Consider the following 25,580-nt stretch of genomic DNA (forward strand, 5'->3'; position numbering starts at 1 on the left):
CTTTCACTTTCTAGAATTGAAAAATTTCTGCTAGCAGCTGGTTTGTGGATATGTATATGTGCTATGAAGAGGGATGATTAAAAGTCCCTTTGGTAGCAATGAGTATGGCATGAAAGCAGTTTCTCCATTTGCATAGCACCTTGATACTTCTGTGTAACACCATTAAGTATCCCCCAGGCAACAGTAACTTGGAACACTACTATTTAATTATTTAATATTCCAAATCCTCATGTGCTGATAACACTTTATGTCTTATTAATCTTTCTGCCCTGACATTGCCCTTCTCCCCTTGGCCCTTTCAAGACATTCTTCACTAATTATGTGGAGGTTGAACACAAGCACTAGAATAAATACCTGGGTTTCTAGTGGTTCCTCCAATAGACTTCACCAGGTATCACAAATCCCTTAAAATATCGTACAAAAGTTAATAATTATGTACATTAAGAATCAATTCACAGAATCTCAAATGGGCATTTGACATGTAAAATAGTAGATGCTCCTTAAAAATAAGTCTTTATTCCTAAAGTTTAATACTTTGAATAAGTCATATATTGGTTAACTAGAAAGTGCCTTGAACTAAGTGCACTAAGAAATCAATTTCCTGAACTCATTCTTTAGTTTAATGCTTTATGTACTAAGAATAATTATGATTTTCCTTCTTTCTAGCCAAGAATTTCTCAGTATATATCATATGAATGACAGTTTCTCTTTTTGTGTCTTAAAAAATAATTTCATTATGTTGGAGATCTATCTTATCACATTTCTATCTTAATGTTGTTAAGTTCTTATTTTTTGACCTCACAGATTTAAATGCAGATGATTTTGTGATTTTTAGTTATTTTTGACTGTGCTGTGATATTCTAGAGCTTTCCCTGTAGTGTGTGAACCTGTCTTGAACTAAAACAAAATCTTATTTCATTTTTTTAAAAAGTTAGGTTATTCTTTTCACTAACATGGGAATCACCACGTGATGCTAAAAAGAAATCGTATTCGATTCCCATAAGAACATTTTGATCTCTTAAAAAAAATTACTTAACATAACACACAGTTAAGTGCTTCACTACACTCATTCATTATTCATAAAGTTCCCAGTTGTTAAGGGGTATGATATGCTTAGGGGTATTATTTTACCTTGGGAAATGGTCCCATAGAAAAATGAAACCAGGGGTCCAGAATAAATGAACTCAATAGCCAAATTGGAATTACAGTGTAGACTTTTCCTTAGATCTCAGATGACTCCAAATTCTCTACCTTCTCTATTCTTGTAGATAGTATTCTCTTGTTTTGAAGATTATCTGAGATTTGACTTCTTTAAAAAGCAACAAATAACTACTCTCCACCCAACAAAAAAGAAAACCATCTTTGTTAGCTTAAGTTTGTGAGATTATGATTGTATTACACTTACTGGTAATTCAGGAATGGTTATTCAGACTACAACCATAGACATAAAGGAATTTTCAATTTGGAGCTGAATTTAAAAGTCAGTTCAAATAATTGCTTATTAACCATATCTAATGAATCAGTGGTGTCTGTTGTATAAGATGATCAACGTGGTACTATGCTTATAATTATATGAGATAAAAAAATAAAATTTAAAACACAGTGTAATTTCCCTATGCTCTTAGCAACAAGTCATTTAGAGTGAGAAGTCCTGGGTGGAAATCATGACTAGAACCATCAGTATAGCGGTGTGAACTCAAGTAAATCACTTTACCTCACCATTTCTTTATCCATGGTTAGGAATAATAACCTGCCCTGTGTAAAAATGAAAAGAAAGAACACAGGATGGAACTGCTTTGCAAAATGAAATGCTTTATAAGTTTTATTAGTCATTATTACTTTTCTCACAAGATACACTTTTTTTATAGGTGCTGATAGACCTTAACTGATTGTCCTCCTCAGCAGATATTTCCCATACTGCCTGAAGTCTTAAGAATGGTGAAACTAGTATTAGTAAAGAAGCTTAGAGGACGTAGTATTTCTGCATTTTTCAATTTATGAAAATTCTACTGTCACTTGTTTTCTAGTGTCCTTGCAACAATAGGCTTGTGCTAACTTTCAAAGAGATGTTAATTTGTCTTTATATGTCAGCACCAGTATTGCTTTCTTCTGACTGTGATCTTATGTAACAAAATAATTTGGTAGCAGAATTTTATACTGGTAATAATAATAGCAGATAGAAAGATCCCTTCTGATTTCTTAGGCATGTGTTTGTTCAGTATAATCACTTTAGCTTTACTTATTTTATACACACACATGGGTTTGTATATAGATATGAATATTTATATACTTATAAATTTGAGACTAGTGCAAATAGGAAAAAAAATACTTTCTTGTAGGTATTTTGGTAGTGGCTGTAATTCAGCCAAATAGGAAGTCCATCTTCAACTGTGGAACAGCTTGCAGGATGAAACGCTTCAGACTTTTCTTAGAAAAGAAAGTCCATCTCATAGTCAAGATGGCTGGAAAGTAGAGCCTGTAGAATTCACTTTTCTTCTTCTTTCTCTGGATCTGACTCCATGACCAGGATTCCAGGGAACTATTTCATCCTTAGAAATGCACAAGGTCCAGGATTAGGAAAACTATTCTTTTCTCACAAGTATAATATTGTTTTTTATAATTACTCTTTCTATCCTCTTTAATTACTTCCTCATTATTGGGAAAATCAAGCTGTTAAATTCAATCTGACTTTCTTAATTATAAGTAGTGAATTTTTCAATGAGCAGATTAAGAGATTTAAATGAATGTTTCTCTCCTGGCTTTATTATGAACTTCATGTTAACCCTTCAAATTTCAAACATTACAATTTTGGAAGCTTAAAAGGTGATAGTGGATTTCTGAATTTGGTAAACCTCGTGCAAGTATGGCTTCTCATTTTCTAAAAAAGTGAAGAATAGGTTATTGACTCAACCCATTGAAATGTAGATGAAAGGTATAATTTTAATTTTCATATAAATTATAGGGCATGATAGGTAAGTTATATTGGTTTATAGGTAGTGAGATAACCTTTTGATAACATAATCTAGAATATTGGGCATACTCTGCATTTTCTTTCCCCTGGTGAATAAACTCACAGCTATATAAGTCAACTCACAGCTATATATGTATTATGTATGTGTGTGTGTGTGTGTGTGTGTGTGTATGTATGTATATATACATATATGTACCGTGTTTATAAATCTGGTATTCTAGAGAATAGGTAGTAGTTATAGTTTACAGTTAATCCAATTAAAATAAGTAAAAGGCTTTTGAACTTGTTCCAATGAGCAAGGAAAAAAATTCTAAAATTATATTTATGTATATGTAGTCTTTACTTGATAATACCTTACATTTCAGTGTATTTTTAAATTTCCTTTTATAATTGTAATAATACCCAACTTGCCTTTTCAGGCTATTGTCATTGTTTTCTTTTTTTCTTTTGTTCTTCAGATTTCCATACAGAATATGGTAGATTTCTTTTTTTTTTTCTATCATTCAGAGAATTATTCCTGGTCTGGAAAAATGCAAGACCGTTGAAGTATAAGGCAGGAACCCACTAGCCAGAAAGAAAAAAAAACCTTTAAAAACAGGTACTCTATCTGACAAAGACACACTCTGGTCCAAATCAGCACATATACCTGGAATAGTAAATGCATTGATTTTTATTTTCTATCAACATGCAACATACCAAAGCCTCATTATCAGTCGAGAGTAAATCATGAAAGAGGAGTCTTCCTTTATCCCCAAGTGATCAATGTGGTTACTCAAGAATGTTATTATAAGGACTTTCCTTTCTCTTATCAGGTGGTGATAATTGGGGAGGAAAAAAGAAACATAGGTCTATTTAGTAGTTGGAACCACATTCTAAGGCAAAGTAATTGCATATAATTATCTCTTTCTTTTTAGTTTCCAAATTTGATTCTATGTAAATCAGATGATTTCCAAACAAAGACTCTCATGATAAAAGTTAAGGAATCTTCTTTCGCATTCCTTCTCAAGTAACATACCAAGAATATATATATACTTTAACTCTGAATTTTAACCTCTTCTTTTTGGTTGATTACTGTGACTTGGGCAGCTTTTAACATAGTTTCTATCTCAATTGACCCTTCTAAGTGAAAGAGAATTAGAATTTCCAAATAGACATTTAATAAGAAATAATTTGGTATTGGTTTGAAGTGTTACTTCTTATTACTGACTTACAGTATAAGATGTTTTCAGAAATATCTCCATGACTGTGTCAAAATTTTGCTTCTCAGCTTCCCAGAAAAGACCTGATCTCAAGCATTATGATTTTAAGTCTGATTATAAGTAAATGTGTACAAGTAAATGAAAATACTTACATTTTCAAAAATATGATTACCATATGGGAACATATGTATATGTATAGCTGATTCACTTTGTTATAAAGCAGAAACTAACACACCATTGTAAAGCAATTATACCCCAATAAAGATGTTTAAAAAAAAAAAAAAAATCACACCTCAGTAAAGATGATTTTTTAAAAGCAAAAAAAAAATATGATTACCATAGATACGTAGCTTAGGATACCCTTCACATACTGAAAAAAATGTCTGGAGCCTGGAATGTAGGCTGACCTCTACTGTAACCAAGGCCTATATCACTTTTCTTTCTGGATCAATTTAGGCCAAGTATGTAGAGAGTTCAAAGCTTGTTCTTACTCACATTTATATGCAAAAATATATGCTTATTTATGTGGCAATTATATGTAAGTTTATATATATTTTTAATAATAGCTTAATTAAAGTATATTTTATATACCATATATTTTATTCTTTTAAAGTGTATATGAAGTGGTTTTTAATATATTTGCAAAGTTGTGCAATCATCACTATCCAATTCCAGAACATTGTTTTCACCCCCTCCCCCAAAAAAGCCCTGTACACATTAGCAGTCGTTCTCCATTTTTGCTTTTATTTAGACCCTGGCAACTACGAATCTATTTTTTCTCTCTATGGGTGTGCCTATTCTGGACATTTCATATAAATAGAAACACAAAATATGTGGCCTTTTGTCTCTGACTTCTTTTGCTTACCATAAGCTTTTTAAAATTCATCCATGTTGTAGCATATATCAGCATTTTATTCCTTTATATGGCTGAATAATATCCCAGTATATAAATATACTGAGTTTTGTTTATCAGTTCAAGTTGATGGACATTTGGCTTGTTTTCACTTTTTGTCTATTATAAATAACGCTGTTATGAGCATTTGTGTACGTGCTTTTGCATGGACATGTTTTCAGTTCTCTTGGGTATACACCGAGGAATGGAATTGCTAATTCTATGTCTAAGCTTTTGAAGAACTGCCAAATTGTGTTCCAAAGCTGCTGCAGCACTTTACATTCTCACTAGCAATGTCTGAGGAGTTAAGTATATTTAATAATATACTTAAGTATATTTAATATTATATTCTAAAATTCTGTTAAAATGTTAAAGGGAAAACACCCATATAAATAATAAACATATTTTGATTTTTGATATGAATGATACTTACAATTATTAGTGTAGTATGTTTCTTAGAAAAGCATTTTAAAATTGTTACAATTAGTCTACTGAAAAACTTTTACCCCACGTGTTCAGATTATAGCAATGACATAAGCATATAAATTCAAAAACAATGATATGAAATTTCCAGAGTATAAATCTCTGCTTATCCAAATTGATGCATATAATCCTATTCAATAGGTATATGTTGATTAGGAAGTGGGAGACCTTTGGGGAACTTTTCTCAGAATGAGCGATTCCAGGAGAAAGTCTAGAGATGATATACTTTTGAAGTGATTAGAAAATAAGTTTACTATGAATATACTTGCAAAAGTTCACTGAGATTTATGTCCAAAGATATTCATTTTTGCTTTGTGTGTAATATCAACACCAACAGCAGCAATAAAAAACAAACGTAGTTTCCTTCAATAGGGTACAGATTGAGGAAGTTATATATCCACACAACCTCACGCAAAACAGTACTCAAAAAGAATGAGTTAGGTCATTATATAAATAGATGGAAGAACCTCTAGAACAGATTTTAATAAATGTAGAAAAGTGGATTCTTAATATGAAATCTTTATATGTAAAACTGTAATTGAATATATACATGTATTTAGGTATAGAAATTCTCAACGTCCGGAATCATTAGAAACTGTAAAGAACAATTGCCCTTGAGAAGGAGGAGGAAGTATGAGAAAAAAGAGGTTTTCCTTTTTCCTTTTGAAATTTTTGGATACAGTTTGGACCTTCTAATCTGTATACATGTTATAAGTTTTGTTTGTTTCCCCCAACAAATATCAACAAGGTTATATGGACTGTTAGATTTGTTTTCTCCATACTAAAAAGTGTTATATTAAAAAGAAAGATTTATGTACCAAAAAAGGATGGGATAAAAGCTGACATAAAACTGGCATAAGCACAGCGGTTACTTATGAAAAGCAATGCCCTGCTAGATATGCTTCATCATAGCGCTATCTAATTAAAATAGAAGAATTAAATAACTTGGCAATGACAATGGGAAAGTTCAAGGGTTGCTGGGAGTTACAGCTCCTTATTGGAGTCAGCTTGAATCCTCAGAACCTAGCCTGCCTCCTGCCTGGCTTGTGTTTCTATGGCTTGTGGCTGATATCCAGGGGTGATTTAGAAATCGTGTGTCCTAATTGCAGTCAGGCAAAGCCAGGCGCCTGCTAAAACAAGGTTTTTAATGTTCTCTGAGGGTTTTCGAATACAGGACGTGAGAGGAAAATGGCACTCTAATGGAGGGTTCTGTGCCAGAAAATCCTGCTCCCCTGCTGTCTCCTAGTTAATCTGACTCTAAAGCACTTAGTATTCCAGTTGGCCTGTCTGACTCTGTGGTCAACATCCTCAATCCAGAGTCGAGCCAATCAACTGTCCTGATGGAATTGGGTGCTCTGGGGACTCTGCCTAAACTCTAGCTAGATCAGAAAGTCCTAGGGTATCCTAGAAGCGGTATATACGGCTAAGCTAACATCATGAATTTATGGAGATAAATGAGGAGAAATTGGGAACAAATTTCTGTGCAGCTTTGTACCTTATTCCAGAAACACCTATTTCCTACTCTTTGCTATCTTGTAACCTCACTGATGTTAATGCATTAGGGCAATTGGTGCTCCACTGGGACGATTGCCAGTGTCTGGAGACAGTTCAGATTGTAACTACTGAGGGACTTTACTGGCATCTAGTAGGTAGAGGCCTGGATTCTGCTAAAATCCTACAATGCAAAAAGAGCCTCACCACAACAAAGAATTATCCTGTTTGAAATGTTAATAGTGCCACAGCTGAGAAACCCAGAATTAGAAGGGCATATTCAAAGAATCTTCTGAATATCTTACCTGAATTAGAGGTAGGAAATATCAGCTGAATTTAAATCCTACTTTTTTTTTTTTTTTTTTTTTTTTTTTTTTTTTAGTGGAGGGTATTCTCTAAAGTGTAATCTCACTGGCCATACCTTTGGTCATTCAGAGAAGGCTTCTTTTTACTGGGCTGGTATGGCTATCAACTCTGAGGGGATCTTGTGTACCCTGAGCAATGCTCAGTCAGGGCTTGCAAGGGAAATGACCATATGTTCTACATCCACCATGCAAGAGCAGCAGGGGAGGATGAGAGCAGTCTATCTTTATCTAATGCTTCATAACTTCCTGTGATTTTCTACAGATTCTTCTATCCCAGTCAGTCTCTAGATTTCAATCTGTATTTTCTTCTTCTTTTTTTGAAGGTATTTAAAACATTTTTTTCTTTCTTTTCTTTTTTTTATTTATTTTTAAAAAAAATTTTTAAATTTATTTATTTATTATTTTTTTTCTTTATTGTGGACTCTCTTTCTTCTAATTCTTTGTCTTTCCCATCATTTGACTTCTCCTTTATCTGCCTCTTTTGTCTTTTCCATTTCTGTCCTCTCTCCCTATGACTTTCTCATATGTTACTTCTACCTTCTTAGATGTCTTCTTGTGTCTTCTGTGTTAATCTCTCTTCATGTGTATCTTTCCTCAGCTTTCTCTTTTTCTCCTTCCCTTTCTTGTTCTTTCTCTTTCTGTCCCTCCTTTTCTTTTTCACTTTGGCCTTCACATACAGAAAGAGCTAAGGTATAAACCAAGGAGCTGTGTTTATTGAATACAAATTTAAGCTCTTGTATTCTTCTAAAAGAAAAACATAATTAATTTGCATTTCTTTACATTTTATATGATCTGTAAAATCTATCGTAGGTATCACTGTGCCTCACTCCCTCCAGCATGACACATTGTGCCTCGTCTGGGATGCACATGTGGACAAAGGACATATTACCATGTGGTTCTTCATGCGCTGATTTCCAGCCCCTGCTCAACTTTTACCTCTTAATTTAAGCACACACACACACACACACACACACACACACACACACACACACACACCATGTGCACACACCCTGAGATGCTAAAGAATTGAATTAATAATGGGCTGTTTGACCCTATTCAGACTTGATGAAATCACTTCAGGGAGGGAATCCTTTTGCTGCCTCAAGTTATAACGGAGAGGATAGCTGACCGTTTCTCTTACGTACTGGGTCACCATTGGCTGCAGATTTCTTAGCGTTGCCTCAGCTCTGATCTCAAATCTTGGGTTAATTTACAGGCTTAAGCCTCCCAACCCTCATTGTCCTCAAACAGATTCTGAGTGGTTAAAATTTCCCACATCCTTAGAATGTATTTAAAGGTTTGAGATATATTTCACCTTTCCATAAAGGGAGAGGTAAACAATGACTTGAAAGGTGACTTTCTGGCAGGTGTGTGTCTCTCCGACTGTGATTACTCTGAAGTGGGCAAATTGTCTGAAATGGAGTATGAAGTGCTCTGGGGCTACACATGTATTCATGCCTCAAGAGGTATTGTTGACACCTTATCGGTTGAAATGCATTATATTTATAGTAGCTTATGCCTTGACCATCAGTTTAAAAATCAAACCACATGGTACTCTTTGATTTTCATAATGTCATGCAGACCTCAGTGTCTAGAAAGCAGGTGATTTTTTGAGATGGCTGTTGAAGCTGCAGAGATGGCATGTGAAAAATATCCATGAGGGTGTGTGCTTCATCCAGCTCTACTTTCAGCAGCACTAAAATATGTTGTCGATCTCAGGCTTTTAGATGGTTAAACTTACTAGGGTTAGAACATCTAAAAATAAATGGGGGGAAATGCCATGTAGAGAAGACCTTTTGAAAGAAACTTTGGATGTCTGAGACCTAAAGTAACTGACAAAGCATATGAGCCATAGGGGTCTGACAAGAAAGCATTAAATGGCATCCCTGCTGGATGAGGAACGGCTTTCAATTTTTTTTTTTATTGCTAATTGATGACTTTCACTATTGTTTTGAAAGAAATTTTCTTATGGCCAGAGAGAATCTGAAGGGCTGCTATTCATGTATAGACAGAATCTGACAGCTGATATATTCAGAACATGAGGTACATCGTGAAGGTAATAAGAACTGCTTTCTTTTAAATCTATATCTCATGTTTATGTTATGAAAATTTGCAATCTATTTTTGATACTTCAGGCACTTCCCAGCCTGCACTAAATGTTCCATATTATAAAGCTTCTCTTCTGTCTACCCTCCCACCCTAGCCCCACTTTGAAACACTAATGGCAGTTTTTGTTCCACTTTATTTTTTATTTATTTTTTTGCGGTACGCGGGCCTGTCACTGTTGTGGCCTCTCCCGTTGCGGAGCACAGGCTCCGGACGCGCAGGCTCAGCGGCCGTGGCCCATGAGCCCAGCCGCTCCACGGCATGCGGGATCCTCCCAGACCGGGGCATGAACCCGCGTCCCCTGCATTGGCAGGCAGACCCTCAAGCACTGTGCCACCAGGGAAGTCCTGTTCCACTTTATATAATGAGCAGGATGAGCCTCAGGTTTCGAGAAGATTTGTGCTATCAGTCGACATAAACAATATAAGGGAATCTGAACTCATTCCCTATTTCCTTTTAACCATTTCCTGGGAGCGGTACCATGTAGGCATTAAGGTATTTCAGAGAGATATGAACAGAAATTCCTGCTCAGTATATTTTAGATATATTAAATAAATATATTCCTCAGCAAGTTATTTGTTTCCCTTTACAGGGATTTTTTTTAAAAGCAGCTTGAGTATCAGTCTGGTTTGCCAGATTATTGGATCCTGTCACCCAAATAGAGATGATATAGACCATTTGTGTGGCAGGCACTAATACTGCACACCTACCTCTTGGAGCAGGCCAGACAGACAGACCCAGCAGCCCTTGCTCCTCACGGAGATTTTCTGTCCATCACCACTCCAAAATGAGCAAAAGTATCATTCAAATGTCTCAGACTGCACCCTCACTCAGTGTTGCAAAGGGATGGAGAGAATGCTCTTAACCTGATCCTTCAGGGGATGCTCATGGTAGGTATCTTGCTATCCTCCCAGGGACTTATTTCTCTACCAGACTGCCATTTACTCCCTTTTTAAAAAAAATCATTGTCACATTTAACATTACTCAGCATTTTATGCTGTTAATGTTTTATTAAAATTTTTTTTGAAATTAAAATTACAACAAAAAAACCATTACTTATATTCCCACCACCCAGTAAAAATTTGCCATTTTGAAAGAGAAATTGATATATCGTTTTTTTGTAAAAATAATTTATGCTCACTGTAGAGAATTTAAGCAATACAGAAAAGTACAAAATAACATTAAGAAAAAGAAAAAAGCCTACTCTTTAGGAGTAATCCTCAGTACTGTAGGCAAACATTATTAGACATAGTCCAAAGAAATAACAAAAATAATTTTACAGATATTGGATTGTGCTATAGATATCTTCAAAAGTACAAGAATGTTAATTTTACTTTTACTTGAAATCAGTGGAGAAAAAGAGACTGAAATGAAATGAAAGGATCTGTTGAATCTCAAGTAAATTTATCTTTCTTTTTTTATTTTTTTTTTTTTTTTATTTTTTTTTGGTACGCGGGCCTCTCTCTGCTGTGGCCTCTCCCGTTGCGGAGCACAGGCTCCGGACGCGCAGGCCCAGCCGCTCCGCGGCATGTGGGATCTTCCCGGACCGGGGCGCGAACCCGAGTCCCCTGCATCGGCAGACGGACTCTCAACCGCTGCGCCACCAGGGAAGCCCCTAAATTTATCTTTAACAAAAGATTTTCTTAAAAACTTTCTTCTAAGTAAAAGCTTATAAAAATAGTAAAGACTTTTGATGTCATTATGTTTTTAAAAACAATATGTTTACAATTTTAGACAACTGAAGCTCTTCTGTGAAAGAGAAGAATTTAGAACTTTCAGCACATCTCAGGCATCCTGGTTCTTGTTGCTTATGAAATTGGTTTTGAATTTTCTAGAATTATAAAATTCACATTTGGTTTTATAACCATATTTCTCTTGGTTGTTTGGTCATTTTATGTCTAAATGGGTGAGCTTCATGCATGCAAATATATTATTTGATTATTTTCAGCATTATATCCCCTTCACCTAGAGTAGTGCCAGGAACATAGTAGGCAGTCAGTATTTATTCAATTGAATTTTATTCTTCTCAATAGTATTTATTGAGTTCAGTGAACACATGGCTCTATTTTTTTGAGAATGAATTCAGTGTTCACTTCTAAATCTTTTCATATAGTATCTCTGTTTACCAGGTGTGCATATTAATTCAAATCCAAATTGTCTAAGTTTTTTTTTTCTCCCAACAAGGACTATGAGTGGCATATTCCCGGAATGTTTTTCATGTTTAATAATGACTTCTTGGCATATATAACTGAGTGGTACCTTATGTGGGTATAGTGGGTTATCGTTTCTGCCCTTAGGACTTCACAGATATCAGACCATTTTACTGAATGGTTTTGAACGTTGATGTGAAGTTTGAGGTCAGCAGCCTGACTTCTTTTTCTTTTTTTTCCTTTCTTCTTCTCTTTCTTTTCCTTCTCCTCCGCCCGCCCCGTTCTTTTTCTTTTCCTCTTCTTCTCCTCTTCCTCCTTCTTTGCTTCTTTGTGATGTTCTTTTTTCCTGCCTTGGTATTTATTTAAAAGAATTCTTCGTCTTACTTGCTGTATTTTTCATCTATTAGGGCTTTTAAAATATTCATCATAGTTATTTTAAATTCCTTATTTGATAATTCCAACACTGGTGTTATACCTAAATCTAGTTGTGTTGATTCTTTTGAATCTAAGTTATGTTGTTTTGGCTTGCCTTTTCATAGGCCTAGTTATTGTTTGTTGATGGCAACCATCTATGTAGGACAGTAGAGATTGAGCTACATAGTTTTTATCTCCAGAAATGGATATACCTCTCTTTCTATGAGGGCTTTAGAGTGGGTGTTTGACTTAATCTGGTCTGGAGATGGGCTGGCCTGGAAGTTTATTGTTTCCTTGGTTATCCTTAATGTACCATAACTATCAAATAACTCTAGTGATACCTTGTGTCTAGGATGAGGGCTGATATGCCAGAGAGTTTCTCTCAGGGCCTGTTCCTCCCTCAGTTTTAGGTCATTCCTTTGCACAATGCCTCCGGGAGGGTCATCTCCATGCTCTTGGTGCAGTATTCCATCATTATTAGTCTAGTGGTGGTGGGATCTGGTGGTGGTGGTGGTGAAAAGGTGCATTTTTTATTATTCTGAATAAACCTCAATCTTAGGTAGGTGCTGTGTCCTGGGTATCAGTGCTATGGCCTCCTTAGTGCTCTTGTCTCTATCCCAGCTGTAGTTCTCTGTATAGGATGCATTTCTGCTCCTCCTCCAGACGTCAAGGTTTTTTCCCTCCTTCTTTCCCTTAGCTGCAGTGGGTCTCTGCCAGCCCACTAAAAGTGGCAGATTTTGTTCCCCTTTCCTTACAAATTAAAGCTTTTTTTCCGCAGGGATGATGGGTGGAAGGATCTCAGTAGAGATCTGTACCAACCCCACTCCCACTTCATGAAGGACATCTTCTTAGGACTCTCAGCAAGTGAGGTCAATGGAGCAAAAGTCAGCAAGAGAATACAAACTCCTGTATCTTCAGCCTGATGGGCTCCCAAACTCTCTTAGCAGCCCACATTCACTCCCCCAGTTTTTAAAAACTATTCTAACTGAATTCTAACTGGTGTTGAAATGTGTCTGCTTCAGACAGCAAATGTTCACAGGCTGTCTGTTCCTGCAGGCTCCTGTCTCTTTGCAACTATGCATCATCCTTCCCTACCTGTCCCAGCAGAAACTGGAAGCCCATCTTGATATGTAAAAAATATATATATTTTTTCTATTCTTGAAGTTCAGATGCTCAATATAGTATATGTCTTGGTGTGATCATTCTAATTTTCCTGTTTGCTCCTGTAGTCTATAGTCTTTCCTATTTTTTTTCCCCCCCAAGGAAATTTTCTTGAACTAACTCAGTTAATAAAGTCTGTTACTTATTTGTTCATTTTATGAGTGGGTTTCTTACTACAGAAACAGCAATTATTATTATAATAGAGCATCTTTTTAAAATCATCTTCTTTTCTCTATTGTCTTGACACTCATTTTCTTTTAGTTTGATGATAATAGTAGTTCCTCTGTCTCAGTTCTTCAAATTCTAAGGCTCTTTATTCTGCTGCTTTCTTTTTTCTAATCTAATTTGTTTTGCATTTGTGTAGAGATGGTTTTAGTCTTCAATTGTTTTTCTTGGGTCTTAAGTCACCCTTTCTATCTTATTCTTTTATCATCCACCTTTGATTTTTTGTTTTACTGAATCAATGCATTTATTAAATTTTTATATAACATGAAGCAATTATGAGGAATTCCCATCTTTCCTGTAAGATTTACTTTGTTCTAGTTTAGGTTCTATGTCTATTGCTTGGTACATTTTTTTCTCTCTTTTTTTAAATATGATGTACTTTTAAAGTATATTGTGCTCTCTAGAATCCAGAGACCACATATACCTGCATCATCTTCCTCCATGCCACAGTGGCCAATACCTATTTTCTTTCTATACAGATATCTTGGTTAAGAGCACTACCATTTATCTACTTTCCCAATGCAGAAGCCTAGGAGTCGTTCATGAATGTTCCCTCTTCTGCATCTCCAAGAAGCTTTTGCTGTCATTTGGGCAAGAGATGTTGGGGTCTGATCTTACGTAACAATAGTCTGGATGTACAAGAAATATAAGTTTGGGAAGGATTTGTGACTTATTTGTTGCATGACCTTGGTCAGTTAATTTAATTAATTTATTTTTTTATTTTTGCTGTATTGCGTCTTCGTTTCTGTGCGAGAGCTTTCTCTAGGTGTGGCAAGCGAGGGCCACTCTTCATTGCGGTGCATGGGCCTCTCACTATGGTGGCCTCTCTTGTTGTGGAGCACAGGCTCCAGACGCGCAGGCTCAGTAGTTGTGGCTCATGGGCCTAGTTGCTCCGCGGCATGTGGGATCCTCCCAGACCAGGGCTCGAACCTGTGTCCCCTGCATTAGCAGGCAGATTCTCAACCACTGCGCCACCAGGGAAGCCCGGTCAGTTAATTTAAATACACTAAGCTTTATTTTCTTATTTAAAAATAAGAGGTACTGTTAATCCACATGTCATATTATGGTGAAGTTTCAATTAGATGATAACTCTGGGCTTTTCATAGTGCCCTTTTTGTAGAGACCAAGACTTCATAAAGTGCTTCATAAAGGATAGTTTTTGTTATTATATATTTTATGTGGATTAATACAACAAAAAGTTGCATAGCTCAGAAGTGGCAGACATGGAATTTGAAACCAGGCCACCTGAGTTCCAACATTAAACTTTTTTTTTCTTATCATGCCACACTGTTCCAGAAGTAAACTAGAGAGGGCAGCAGACTAGAGGACAGGCAACTGCCTATCCAGCAATGGGTCAGTGTACTTCTGGATTGGGTACACAGGGCTTTTCCCTTTGTCACAAGCCATAGGAGGATTCTATCACTGAACTTCTGAGCTTTTTCTGGTCGAGACATCTGAGTTTTTGATTTACACTTTGTCTTCTGCTTCTGTGCTATCCACTGTAAGAAAGCTTGTTCAAAATGCATCCCTTTCACCTTCATCCATATTGATAAATGAGGGAAGCCAAGGCTTGTTGTGGTCACACATTTTATTTGTCCCACCTGGATTAGTGGGCAGACCATCAAATACACAGTGCTTTCATGCCTAGGAAGCCTCCAGAATCATAGAGCAGTTGGCAGACAGACTGAAACATGCAATGTTTATGATGATCTATGTTGTACAATCATATGAGATCGATTGCATATGTAATGCTCATCAGTGTGGAGTCATCTGGGGAAGCATCTGCTGAATTTTGTTTGCCAGCTTGAGGAAAAGATATTGCCAAAAGGTTGGCAAAGACATTTATGTTCTTAACGTATGAAGCAAATTTACACTTTTTACTGTGACTCCTGGAGTGGAAGTGAAGCAGCTCCTCACCTAACCATGATATCACACCTGCCATTCTGTCTTCTGCTGAAGATGTGCCATATGCCACCAAATCCTCAAGGGGTTCGATAGCAGAGAGTTTTATATGACTGGAATCATTTTCTTTAATGCAAAAACACAACTGGAAAATATTCTTCTTAAGCAATAAGAGCATCAAAGTGTGCTTATTACATATACACCTAAGGACATGAGTCTACAGCTTTGGTACTTGCACTGGCTTTTAGCGGACCACACAAATCTATTGATAAAAAGAGAAAGAGATTATTAGATAAAGACTAGGCTAGTTTTTTTTTTTTCCTGTTCATCTTTCCCATAAATTACATGCATCCAAAATAAATTATTCATTGTAAAAGTGTATCTCTGGAAATGTATTTTTAAAGAACCTTATCAAAGCATAAACTCTCAAGCTCAGATAGAACCACAGCTCATTATAAATTACTAAGTTATGTCTTCTATTTCATCCATATGATTTAAAGAAAATGTCCCATCCCCTTATGGTTCTTAGTACAACATAGAAAATAAATATTCTTTTTTGTCTGGCTATTTTTATCTTGAAAATCTCTCACATAGTTTAATCAACTTGGAACAAGTCAGGATCTTAGATAGGAATCTCATGTTTCAAAAATGTCAACGTTTTCCCTACTTGGGAAGCACCATGAACTAGGGAAATACTCTTTAAACCATATTATAACTTAGTATGTGCCATGAGGACAGTAACTTTTGTTTATTTATTTGTAGCAGTGAATTTCCACAACATATTAAGCCAGTGGCCTATTTATAGCCTCACAATTGGTGTCCTGATCAGATCAATTCAAACTATTAACTGTATATTCATCTTAGTACAAGTGTACTTTTTCTTTACCTTGTAGGATTTTTCAAAGCTCATTGAAATGATCTCCTTTAATAACCATTCCTGTGTCCCTTACCAGGCCAGGGAATATAGTTTTGAGTTTCTCAATGTTTTCAATATTACCTCATTCTTCTTTACATCAAAATTTAGAGGAAATTTGCTTTTCCCTTGGCCCTTATTGCTTTAACAGAGACATTAAATTTTCCCATTCTCTTTCCTCTCCTCAGTGATGTCTCTAACCATATTTTCATCATGAAATCCACAATCAAGATTCTTATTTCCCATAATAGTATGACTCAGTTTGGAAACTTCTTGGTCATAGATGAAATAGGCAAATGTTTCTTCCAGGTTTATCATTGTGTTATAAATTTCTTGTCATGAGCCAATTGTTCATGGCATAATTGTGCTCTACCAGTGTCTTCATTGTATTCATCTTTCTTATTACTGCAATTTACACATAATACAAGGTGATGTCATAATTAGTTTCATCTTTCTTTTAATAAACTTAGGCTTTATAGAATCTGACTTCATTTCTGAGAGTTTCATAGAAACATACGATATTAGGCATAATACTACATTATAAAATTCTCTTCTTGTTCCCATATACAATCTCATTTGAGTCAATTACTATTTAATTAAGTATGTTTAGAAGTTAAGAATTTTTAAATTGCTATATATATGTAAAAGATTGGCATGTACATTGTATTAAGTGAAAGATTTAGAGACACGTTTTGAGTAAGAGGCTAATTAAATGACTGGAAAATACCAGATAGTTCATCTGCAGTCTATCAAAACATAAATGCTTTGGGGCAACTTGAAGGTCTAAAGAATTTTATTTTAAATATGACAAGGTCAGCAGATGCCAAATAAATAATTTAATATTTTAAAGAGTTGTAACCTTTTGGTCAATTTGTGGAGAAAAGTTGAATTGTAAACCATTTGGTAGCAATTAGTAAATTACATCTTAAAGCTTATTCAATGATAACTAAGTAGTTAGTCTAAAAGTGGCAAATTGCTGCTAATATAATGGTTTTAACCTTTTACTTTCCTGCTCCTAGATCATTATTTGCATGATCTATTATGCAAAGGTACTTATTTGTTAATATACTTGAAAGTGCTGTAGATAAGGTGCTTAAAGAGTGCTGGATATAAATATACATGTGTGTGTGTGTGTGTGTGTGTGTGTGTGTGTGTGTGTATAAACTAAAAGAAATCCAAAATTAATACTGGGAAAGAAACCTGTCTAGGTTGTAGTGTTTTCATTCAGATTGGTTTGATCTAGAAAGTCTTTAAAAGATGAAGATTTCTTTTCATTTCCACTACATTAACTTCCGGTTCAGATGGCTTACAATTCAGCTTCCTTGTTGTATTATGTGGCTATGATTTCACCCAAAATAAAAATGAATTTATAAGCAGTTGTAGAAGCCAAAGCGTCAAAGATTAGAGGATTCATTATATAGCCCTCAATAGGTTAAAACAATGGCACGATGACCTTCTTTTATAGAAAGAATAGTTCTTAAAATGTATACCATGTGGTTATATTGCCAATGAGTATACTAACTAAATACAAAAAATCAGATGACATCATCAGGCAGAATCAGTGTATTTAAGATCGTGGAGGAACATGAAACCCTTAGAGAAGCTCATGTTCCTGATGTTCCTCTTAGCCTCCTTACAAATTAAATTTTTCTTCACCAAGCACTCTTCCCATCACTCCTCCCTTCAAGCCCAAATTAGCAGTTAAGAGATTATTGTTTTCTCCACTCTCTAAGCAAAAAGGAGCAGATAAGGGATTATCATTTTCATAAAAGTTCTAGGTTTAAAACAATTTTTTTCATAGTACCCACTCTGTATAACCCTGTGAACCATCTGAAGAAAAGGCAAGGAAAGAATCTGGTGACAGGTTACTCTGGGAATTCCTTGTTGAGTGTCCATCCACTCTGTGCTAGTCATGGTATAATGAACTGTAATACGCAAAAAGAATAAGTGATGGTTCTTTTTTTAAGGAACTTACAATCCATTTCATTTTGCAGAGTAATCCTACTTGTATGAGCAACTTTATTTGGGTAGCAATATATAGGCAGCAAACCAAAAAACTGTATAGTCTAAATGAGTAATCCTGTCAAAATATTCCATAGGAATTCATAAGAGCAGTGGGTTCAAATGATAATAGAAGACATCATGGAGGTATAACTGGGAATTGGCCCAACGAAGTGTCATTTGCTGGTTTTCCAAGGGCAGGGCTTGACAAACTCTAGTCTATGGGCCAGAATTGGCTCGCTCTCTATTTTTGTAAATAGTTTTATTGGACCAAAACCACACTCATTCATTTATGTTTGTCTATGGCTGCTTTCATGGTACAACAGTAGAGTTGAGTCCTTGTATCAAAGACCCTTTGGTCTGCAAAGCCTATAATATTTACCATCCAGCCCTTTTCAGAAAAAAATGACTGATCCCTTTCCTAGGGGATTAAAATATTAAAATAAAAATCTGATTAGTCAGGAAGCATAAGTTTAGGTTAAAAATGGGTTCATTTCTTGACATAATGGCTTTGAAGTAATTGTGGGACATCCAGGTAACATATAATTGGTAGTTGATGGGGCTGTAGAATTAATAAAAATGTTCCAGGTTAAGTCACTTCCAGTAGAAGTGCTGTAGTTGACGTTTTGTCAAATAATATATATATTCTGATTTTGTAATGATAAAAAAGAGAAAAGAAAGACAGACATCTAAGGACTGTTGAAATATTCTTTAAAGTATATTTCAGAATACTGAAAACAGCTTAGATTATAGGAGGTTAAGGAATGAGAGTTGAGAAAAACATGTTCAGGAAGTTTGGTTGTAAATGGATAGAAAGAAATATGAGTGTAATTTTAGGACAGTCTCATAAAGATTTATTTCAAGTTAGGGGATCCAGACAAATGAATATTTCAAGGCAGACAGAAGAAGTCACTGAAGTAAAAATGATGAAATATTTTGGTGAGAGGAAAGGAAAATTGAGTGTGTGTACATGTGTGTGGGAGATCCCAAAGGAATTGGTAGTAGATAGTATTTAGGAACACAGATGGAGGAGTGTATTAGAACTCTTTTGGTTACAGGTGACTGAAACCCAATTTGAACTAGCCATGATTCCTGTAACCAAACTCTCCTCTCCTCTACACCCATATCTTTGCTTCTATGTGTCAGTTTTAATCTTGGAGACTAATTCTCTTTAAAAAATGTAGCAAACCAGGAACTGCCAGCCACTTTGGGGCCCAGATATTTGCAAAGTCTCATCCTAAGAGGAAAGACTCTATTTGGGAAGATTACAGGAAAATTCTGTTTGGCTAAATTTGATTCACATGTGAGTATCCTAGAGTAAACACCTAGACCTATCCCCTAACTAGTAAGCATATGATACCTTCTTTGTCCCATCTTCAATCACGTGTTCACCTCCCCCCCACCTCTGGCCCCCAAACTAATCACTGTTGCTGGGACAATGAGGCAAATGGTTGGCTCATCTTGGATCAGGAGTCCTCCTTAGGTGTATCATTGTGTCCAGGACAATGGCAGAGCTACAATTCAAAATCCTTCTTAGAACAATGTGGATAACACAGTCTGGGAATTGAGGGAATTGTTATGAACTGGCAGCCACTGTGATCTGTGACTCTACAATCAAGGCTGCTAGTCACTAGTATGTACCTGTTTGGCTGGACTGATTGATTGGGGCTGGTGTTCGTACTAATTGGTTGCGGCATCTGTCATAACTGGTTGAAACTGTGTGTTAAATACTTTAAGTGTTACCTCTCTTTATGAGAGGATAGTCTTAGAAGTAAATTTTGTCATCTTATACGCTGAGATAGGAAGGAAGGAGAAAAGAATGACTATTGAGGCAAAGCTTTAAAGTGGTAGAGAAAATAAAATGACAAACTTCACTGGATTGGACTAACTGGCAAGATAATCTTATTTTAAAGATAAACTGCAACATTACAAACGAATACAAGACTAACACTTGGCAGTTACTGCTTTAAGCACTTTACACACTGTATTTCATTTAAAACTCATCAGAATCTTTGAAGGTATTATTATTATTATTTTATAGACAGAGGACCGGAGGTTTGGAAAGCTCTTGTGTCAGGTCACTAGGAAGTGGTGGTAACCTGAGCTCTTACCGCTGTGTTCTTATGATTTTCCTAAAAGCAGAAAAGAAAAACATGGTACTTTAGGCAAAAGCAAGAAATAATCATTGTTATATTATTATTAACTAAACCACAGACTTTATTTGGATTTTACCATTTTCCCAGTAATATCCTTTTTCTCTTCCAAGATCCAACACAGGATACCATGTTGTATTTCATTCCTCTTCATTTCTGCTCTTCTCTCCCTCTCTCTCCCCCCGCCCCTTGTGCAAACATGTGTGTTCATTTTGCTCCAACTTTCCCATCCTCTGATTGCATCAGTTTTTTTCCTTTTCCAGTTTTCCTTTCCTATCCTCCCGTCATTGTTTTATTTTATCTGATTATTTCCTGCCAAACTGATACAATTATAAAAAGGAAATTTTTGGAAGTGTATTGAACTTAGCTCAGGCAGTTTCATAGTGGCCTGGCAAAGGGTTCTTTAACACAGAGTTTTTGTTGTTTTATTATAATAAATTGAGAAAAAATGGATTTCAAATCTGTATTGGTTCATCTCCCTTTAGAACCATGACCTAGAGGAGTATTCTTGCATTTGCTATCATTAGTTGAAATCCAAGTCCCCACAGAATAAAATGTATATTTAAAAAAAGCGAATTTAGAAACCAACTTCTAGAATGTTACAGGATTTTAAATGAAACTCTATACCTTTGAAGATATTAATACCTGTGGTTACATAGAATGGCTGTTGGACTAGGGTATGTTTGTTTTGGTACTTTCTAAGGAAGAAGCAGAATGCTGCAATGCCAAGAGAGGGTCTTAATGTCAAAGCAACAGGCATGAAAGTCAAATTCTGAGAGGAAAGTGAAGGCAGGAAACATAGAGTATGTATCAGTAAGCAGATATAAAAGATACTGCATGAAATCAGCTTGAAGATGAAAGACAATTTTTACTGGAAATGTTTTTGAATTTTCCAAGATAGAGAAAGGTGTCAATGTGAAAGCGATAGTGGAGAGAAGGTGAAGAGTGGAAAAAAATTTTAAGGAGAGAGATAACTTCTAGAACCAAATCTCAGTTGAAAATAAGAATGAAGACTAGAGAGAAATAAGGACAAGTGGGTGGAGAAAAAGAAAAACTATATTGGACATTATAGAGACCTTTAATTTTAATTATGTTTTGTTATGATGAATGTGAAAACTGAAGAAAAGGGATCCCGTAAACTTTAAAAAGTAACTATCACCAAAGGAGCAAACAATTTAAAGCAACCTTATTTTCCCTTAAAGACAGTGGCAAAATCACAGTTAACTTGTTTAAGGTGACATACATAAGGGATGATGCAGCTCCCAGTGAGCCGGGAGGGACGTGGTGAACTGTGATTAGATTGGCATCTTCACAAAGTCGCTTTCTCGCTTGCTTGCACTCTGAATCTTTTAATTCGGTTAGCTTATACGTTGTCTAAAAAACCCCACACGCATTAAAAATTTCCTCATCCTGTGAGCCCAGCAATTTAATACACATGAAAATTACCCCTATCTTTTGCTTCTGTTTTTTTTTTTTTTTTTCCAAGACACTGATTTTCCTTTGTTTACGCTGATGGCACTCACAAACTGCTCTACCATTGAGTATACCACATTTATTAATTTTATTAATGGGTTTCTGTGACAGTGTAGTTGCTGTTAGTTTTGGAAGGTGCACACTTCTCTTGGTGTGATGTATTTCAAGCGCTATTAGTGCATAGCAGATAGAGAACTTTTTTTTCTTCCAGTTTTATTGAGATATAATTGACATACAGCACTGTTTAAGGTGTGTAGCATAATGATTTAATTTACATACATCATGAAACGTTACCGCAATAAGTTTAGTGAACATCCGTCACCTCATATATTAAATACAAAGTAAAAGTAAAAGAAAAAAATACATTTTCCTTGTGATGAGATTTACTCTCTCATCAACTTTCTTGTATAACATATAGCAGTGTTAATTATCTTTATCATGTTTTACATGACACCCCTCGTACTCATTTATCTTGTGACTGGAAGTGTGTACATTCTGACCACATTCATCCAACAACCTTCCCCCCAACCAATACCTCCAGTAACCACAGATCTGATCTCTTTTCCCATGTTTGTTTGTTGTTTGTTTTTTGAAGTCTAGTTGACCTACAGCACTATGTTAGTTCCTGTTACACAACATAGTGATTCTATGTTTCTGTATGTTACAAAATGATCACCATGGTAGAGAACTTTTAAATATACAAGGTGAGGGGTGGGTGACAACAGATGCCTGAGAGAGACAACAAAGAAGCTTTTAGGTAGACAACAAAGAAGCTTTTAGGTAGGCTGAATATTTACCACATAGGATCAAAAGGCAAGCAAAATTCTGAAGAAAAAAAATGGAAAGTAATTCATCTGGATGTACCTTACTTACATTGCTCTCTATATGCAAGGAAAGGATGCGGAATAGCACAAGACTTCTAGGAAGTGAAAAAAGGTTTTCCATTTGATCTACATGTTGTTTAATGGAAATTGTCAGTGGTACCACTTGGGAATGAGAATGTGTGGTATCTGTTGGCAGCATCTGAAGGGAGACAGCTTTCATTATGCAAAACAGAGCTGCCTGTTTCCCATCAGGCTTGCAGCTTTTATTCTAGTGAACTCTTTTCATCATGTTGGCAGTCTTTAGCATTCATTGGGCCAGTCTCCAGGGGGAAATGACATGCTTGAGGCTAGGGGTCAAGGCACAGGTAGTAGGAATTGATCCTAGGAGCTCACCTGAGCTTAGAGAAAACTTCATAATAGAAGTTATAAAAATATCTATAGCAACATCCTAGTAACCAGTTGTAGTATGGCATAATAAGAAATATAGTTGGTCTTTCCCCTGTTCTTGGAACAAGTCTTCTAAAACCCTTGGAATTCCTTGAGTGATAGGAGTGCCCTTTGTTATACACAAGGAGTCCCTTTTTGATTATTCCTGAGTTTGTGCTAATGAGTTAGCTTAGAGTAGGTTCCCTTGATAGCCTCAAAACAGGGCTAGTTGCCTCACTCACTGACCTCTGGGAATGGGAAGAGACAACTGGAGATTAAACTCTATAAAAACCTTTGAGGGCTTCCCTGGTGGCGCAGTGGTAGAGAGTCCGCCTGCCGATGCAGGGGACACGGGTTCGTGCCCCGGTCCCGGAAGATCCCACATGCCGCGGAGCTGCTGGGCCCGTGAGCCGTGGCCGCTGAGCCTGCGCGTCCAGAGCCTGTGCTCCGCAACGGGAGAGGCCACAACAGTGAGAGGCCCGCGTACCGCAAAAAAAAAAAAACTAAAAAAAACAAACAAAAAAACCCTTTGAACAACAAAACTTGATGAGCTTCTGGGTTGGTGAACACATTGAGGTGCTGGATGGTGATACAGCTGGAAAGGGCATGGGAGCTCCACACACCACTTCCCCCATCCCCATGCCTTTCCCTATGCATCCCTTCCATTTGGCTGTTCCTGAGTTCTGTCCTTTGCAATCAACTGATCAAAGTGAGTTGAGTGACTTCCTCGGTTCAGTGAGCCATTCTAGTCAATTATCAAACCTTGGGAAGAAGTCATGGCAGCCCTCAACTTACAGCCAGTCGATCAGAGATACAGGTGACACCCTGGGACTTGCAACTGGCGTCTGAAGGGGGGCAGTCTTGTGGGACTGAGCCCTTAACCTATGGGGTCTGCACTAACTCCTTGTGCTCAGTGTTAGAATTGAATTGTAGGACAGTTGGTATCCAGAGGATCAGATAATTTGCTGTTGGTGTTGGAAAACACTCCAGACTAGTTTTTTGTTTTTCCAAATATCTACCACATGCCAAAATATAGGAGATATTAGGACTTGGGTACTTAGATCAGTAGTATCAGTCTCATCTGGAAGCTTGCTAGAAATGCAGAATCTCAGGCCCCACCTCAGATTTACTGCTTCAGATTCAGCCTTTTACCAAGATCCTCAGGTAATGCATCTGCACATTAAAACTTAAGAATCACTGTGGGAGAAACTACAAAATTCATCTTAAGATTTACTACCCAAATTAAGAGCCCACATTTACCCCTAGAATGAAGACTAAGCAGGTAAGTCTCTAAGAGATTCCAAAGTAAAATTGAATTCACTTGTGAGACTTGGAGATTTTGGTCTGTATCCTCATTACTCAGAAAAGCATGAGCTGTTAAAATTTGAGGAGTATTCTGATCTAGTACTTAGTGTAATATTCAGAGGTAGGGTATAGGCTGGGTAGTATAGGCTGCTCTATCCCTGTGCTTTGATATTTTTGTACAGGCAAACTTATGGGAAAACAATGAACTGTGGATAGAATCCCAGAAGGAGAGATTGAAGGGAAGGCAGCTGAAGTGAGAGGGAACAGAGAAGATACATTATTTTGTTTTGGAGACAGTAATGGGTTTAAGAGCAGAGTATGTACATCTGAGACTGCAGATATATTTTAACACTAGCTGGCAAAGCCGTTATTCCCCTTAGTGACAGCGTGAGTCACTGCTACTTCTATAGCACCTAGGGAGTGTGAAATGGTAGGTGGGAGGGAGGAGGTGCTCTTACAGAGAAAACAACCTGAGTGATTTTGCGTGTTTGTTTAATCTCTGTCTCCTCTGCAGACCAGGATGGTTGAGTATATCTGTTCTCCATCCAAGTTGAACACCTTTAGATTTGCAAGAAACAGATTTCTTACAGTGCTTAGTTGTTTTTGAAGAAAAAGAGAAGGAAAATTCTCTGCTACCTCCTCGAAGATATTCTGTTTCTACAGATTTAATGTTTTGTTCACATTTCCAAAGTCTCTTGGGTCACTTCTTTCCCAATAATGAGACCATTTACATATATATGCAGAAGGCAGTAACAAAATCTCACTCTTATCTTCAGGTACAAGCCCTGGGGGAGGTGGTAGGAGAGCATTGTATGGAAGGAAGGAAGACAAAATGATATTAGAAATGAAACGAGGTGAAGAGACAAGTAATGGAAAGGGGCAGGGATATTTGCCATCTTAGCTGAGGGAAAAAAAGGCTACAAAAATTGGTATGTGTTCCCAACATTAACTCTTTCATATCTGAATGTGTAAAGATTTGCATACCTACTTCTGCTTCCATTCTTGTCAATGGACAGAACATAGAGTGCTCTTACATTGTAGCACAGATAAAAGAATATTCTAGGGCTAGTTCTCCTTGCTAACAACCTTCTTTCTAAAGAATAAGCTGAGCATCACTACAAAGGCG

The sequence above is a fragment of the Phocoena sinus genome, chromosome 4, assembly GCF_008692025.1.
Source record: "Phocoena sinus isolate mPhoSin1 chromosome 4, mPhoSin1.pri, whole genome shotgun sequence".
NCBI lineage: Eukaryota > Metazoa > Chordata > Mammalia > Artiodactyla > Phocoenidae > Phocoena > Phocoena sinus.